This window comes from Dermacentor variabilis, chromosome 1 (assembly GCF_050947875.1).
Source record: "Dermacentor variabilis isolate Ectoservices chromosome 1, ASM5094787v1, whole genome shotgun sequence".
Taxonomy (NCBI): domain Eukaryota; kingdom Metazoa; phylum Arthropoda; class Arachnida; order Ixodida; family Ixodidae; genus Dermacentor; species Dermacentor variabilis.
Genome location: NC_134568.1, coordinates 124,851,806 through 124,856,581, shown reverse-complemented (window position 1 = coordinate 124,856,581; position 4,776 = coordinate 124,851,806). Strand labels below are relative to the sequence as shown.

Below are 4,776 nucleotides of genomic sequence, written 5' to 3'. Positions count from 1 at the left end.
GGCGCCTATGCGTATGGTGTGGTAAGAGGTCTGTATAAGAGAGCCCCACAGTGGATGACACAAACAAAATGACCTTACGTATCCGTTAATATTGTTACGTAGGAAGACGCCGACGAAAAGCTATATACAAGTATATTTACAAGGCAATACTCCGCACTTGGCCAAGAGGCAACAGCCCGCGCTCGCCTCTCATCGTCGTCGTCTTCACGCTGCTCGCCTCTTTGTCATCGCAAATACTGTTCCGTAGCAATCTCTCTCTCTCTCTCTCTCTCTCTCTCTCTCTCTCTCTCTCTCTCTCTCTCTCTCTCTCTCTCTCTATATATATATATATATATATATATATATATATATATATATATATATATATATATATATATATATATATATATATATATATATATATATATATATGCAGGGTGTCCCAACCACCATGCACCACGATTTAAATATATGCAAATGCCATGTAGATGGACAGAACCAAGGTAATGTTGTTTGAATTCGCTTAGAGGTACTCAGACAATTTTTTGCACTCTTCCTAATTACATAATTAGTCTTAATTAAAAAGCTTCTCAAATATTATAATTACATTAAAAGTGTCAATGAGAAAATTGTAGAGCAACATGAAAAACTCCCGATACAGCTGTCTGTTGCTCGATACGGGTGACACAAAAGTGGTTTTTAGACGGGAAAGAAGCCCGCGAAAGCACGCAAAGTGCCTTAGCGGCCAGTCGCGCGGCCAGACGGTGGCTAACGAGGCCGTTTCGTCACATGCACTCACCGTCGCGCCGGATATACCTATGGCGCCTGGCAGCCTCCGGGGTGCTGTTTACGCGGCACAGCAGCACAGGCCTCGCGTTGTTGCTATCACTGTCAAAGTTTCGCCCCAACTTGAGCGGAACTGTGTATAGAGGGATGAAACAATCCATTTTTACAACTCCTTTTTTGCTTCATTAATTAATTTTATTATTCGTTATCTCTGTGCTCTCGCATCCTGACTTTATTCACCACTCTACCAGCCATGTACTGCGAAGCTAGCAACACGGTGCTTTCGTAAGTATGCCTGACGGAACTTGTCCGTCACCAATACTAAAATTTTGGCTGTCTCTATTCAACGGGCACAGTGCTCACCAGTGCACTCTTGAAATGCATCTCCGGAACTGCTCCTCAGCTTTTCGGTCGTCCCCAGCGCAGGCTCCACGGGACTCCAACTGCAAACCCGTCACAGATGAGAACGACAAGCAGATAATCGGACTTGTTGTTTCTCTTGCAAAAGTGGCACATGCCCACCGTGTGGGTTGGCTTAGTTTGGGTTGGTTTTCCTTTTATGATAGCGCATACCCACTGCGGAGGATTAGCCAATACTTGGGTGGGATTAGAAAATTGCTGTTGCTACTAAAATTGGTAAAATTGTCAAGAAGAAATTAATAAAAAATAACGTATGAAGAACTTAAAAAAATCTCCCTGAAGCAACTATAAATTTATCGACGACTGAGCAAACGTCGATGTGGTAGTTTCCTGGAGAGGAGGCTGCTAAAGAAAGCATACTCAGTATGGGAAAATTTAAACCAAGTTGTCTAAACATTGATTTTATAATAGTCACTCAACTTTTATTTCTTCCCCTCTGCAGCTGAACCCATCCAATCGGTGCACGGAAACTATAACGGCCTTCCTGGCAGCGGAGACGAAAATACAAATGGAAATTATAAATGCGTAAATATGTTCAACAAGTATTTAATTAGTGCATTTTTTCTTGCACTACAATTAAGATGCATGGTGATCGCGTATCTCAACAGTTCTCAACGGTCAGCGCAGCTTCTCTTTCACTTCGTCTTCCTCCTACTTGAGCACTCGCTGCCGCCATCTTCCAGACCTTCGCTGACAGCCTACGCTTTAGAAGAGTCGTCCAGTTCCCGCGTGCTCTGCCGTTGCAGAAGTCGTCAGCTGTCCGGGTCGCCTTGAATAATGAATGACGAAGAGCGCGACATGGACGCCGATAGCGATGAGGACAGGAGGGCGCGCCACAACGCAATGGAACGAAGACGAAGGGATCACATCAAGTACAGCTTCATCAGCCTACGGGACGCCCTACCTGATATGCAAGGGGTGAAGGCGTCTCGGGTCCAGATCCTGAGAAAGGCGGCCGACTATATCCAGACGATGCGCCAAAAGAATGCTGCCCACCGGGTGGATATCGAGGAGCTGAAGGAGCAGAACAAATGCCTCGCCACACAAATCAAGACGAAGGCCAGAGCAGTGAAGAAATCGAAGAAAAACAACGGTGGTGACTCCTGCGTTGGCGGCTCCGAATCTGATGGGGATTTCGGCACCATCTCGAACAGTGACACAAGCGGGGTCAGCGGCCCCAGCAGCTGCCAGCGCCCCGCACCACGGTAGTCGGCACAGACGACCTGCCTAATCCGCAGCGTGGACGGCGTGCTGCTGTTGCGCTGCTTTCGGGAACCACAGGAAGGGTTTTATGCGGGTCAAGGAAACTCAAGAGCGCGAACCGAACGTCATCTTGAAGTCGGTGGCTGTTAAACCGCACAAGAAGCACCTTTAGCTCGAACGTAGACACCACCACAAGTAAGCTACGGTAGTCACCTTAGAAGCTCATCTCGATGCCGGCTTTGCAGACTCGGTGTCAAAACGCTTTGCCCGCACGTCGAGCAATGAAGGTACGTACTTGTTGGTGTACTGCCGCGTTCCCTACAAGCTGATCGACGAATGCCTTCGGCGGTTGGGGTGTAGATGATCTACGTCGCAACCAACCGTGTGCTTGCGCATGAGACGATCGGCTGACAGCACTGCGTCATTGATTGTCGCTGCTATCGTGCAAGAATCGCCTCTCGCGTGGATCCAAATGACCCTAGCATATAGGCGGTGATGCTGTGTTTGAACCTTTGTGCCTCTCCTTTGGTTCCTTGTGCATCAAAACTCTCGACTACTGCTTTTTGTCAAAACCAATAAAACTTGCTTCATGGCGGAGTATCTTTGCTGTACAGACAAACCTGTTGAGATTTACTGCTCTAGTGAGTGTGCAGCAAATGCGAATTTTTTCACTCCCTCCGGATACACGCATGGATTTGTGGCATATGTGCCGCCTTATAACACACCAAACTGCGCCTCGCTGTCGAGGCCACACGTACAGTTCACTTCGAACGCGAGATGGGTTCTGAACCATAGGAGGCAAAATGAGTAAGCATTCACTCGCACTAATCAACATTTTTCCCAGCTGTGCACTTACTCGATTCACTCACACTCACTGGGGCTCACTCACACTAACCTGCCATCAGAACGTCGTACTGGTATCCACTTACAGTCACCGGTACTCATTCTTGTTCACGCGTTCGCCGGCACTCATCCTCGTTCGCACAGTAACGCCAAAGATTTGGCTAGTTGATACTGCATGATTAAAGACATGACAGAGTGACAAAACGAACGAGGACAAGAAACCAAGGAACACAGACAAGCCGACAAGGACAAGCGTTAACTTTCAACTAAGAATCTTAATTGCACACGAAATATAGGAGGGATCATTTTTAAATTTCACGGAATAATTAAACATCGCCTGTTGCAGATAAGACAATTCTAGCCCTTGAGCCGGATTATTCATAGAGGCAAACATTACATGTATGAGAAATCCAAACACATGTTCAACTAATAAAATATTTGTAAGTTTTAAAAATCCTGTAAGGCTTAAAAATGATTAGCCCGTATATACATGTTGTAAACGGGAAACAAACAAGAAAAGAATAAGTGAGAAGAGCCGCATAATTTAATGTAACATCGAAAAAGTATGACTTTCTACCCCTTATTCCGTGTGAATGGGCTTCCCCAAGAATGACAGTTCTTTCCGTCACAAATTGACGGATGATCTACTAACACATAGATGCCTTCATGCGCAATTCGAGCAGCTTCAATACTTTCGGGCGTACGTCGATCCTAATGCCTGCCAATGAACATGGTTTGTTCAAACAAGGGAGTGCAACCACAGGTCTGAGAGTTAATGCCTAAGCAAATTACGGCAAAGCTCATCTCAGGATGACTGTCGATCAAAATGCGAATAGCAATCGAGCAATGTAGAGACGGGCCATATTCCTGAAGTCACATTTATTTAGCACGTGTAGTGGCAATTATGAGACTTTCATTGCCTAGGCTCATACTCGTCACATACTCCAATATCACCCCAATTTGCTATGACACTCGCTTGCTAAGGTCGCGCATGAGCATGCAGGCATGACGACGACTGTATGATACCGACGCAGTGACGATGGAATGACGAAGCGAAGGATATTGTGCGAATGACAAAGGCGTTTTACGACGACGGCCTGAGGACATTGAGACGTCGATTATGACGGTGGTTTAACGACGACGTGACGACGACGACATAAGGATGATGAGATGACGACGACTATATGGCGAGAACCAGATGAAGAAGCGGTAATGACGACAATGACACGACCAAGATGGCATGATGAGTACGGTACGACAACGGATGCATGATAGCGTCTGTGTAACGATGTCACAAAGCCGACACAATCGCCATTGAATTACTACAGCTCGATTACGACAGAATGAATAACAAGGAATAACGTCGATTCATCAGTGAAGGTGATAGGACGACGACGGCATGACGACAATGGGATGATGATACTGAAATGATGACGATAGTGAGACGAAAGCACGACGACGATGGCATGACGACAACGGTATTACGATGACGGCATCACAAGAGTCGTATGTTGAAGTTACAATGATGGCGACAGAATGACTGCA

General features: G+C 46.1%; 1 pseudogene; it reads left to right on the top strand.

Annotated features, from left to right (window-relative positions):
- Positions 1 to 1,962: 1,962 nt before the first annotated feature.
- Positions 1,963 to 2,394, top strand: LOC142584108 (protein max pseudogene; annotated as a pseudogene).
- Positions 2,395 to 4,776: the final 2,382 nt, after the last annotated feature.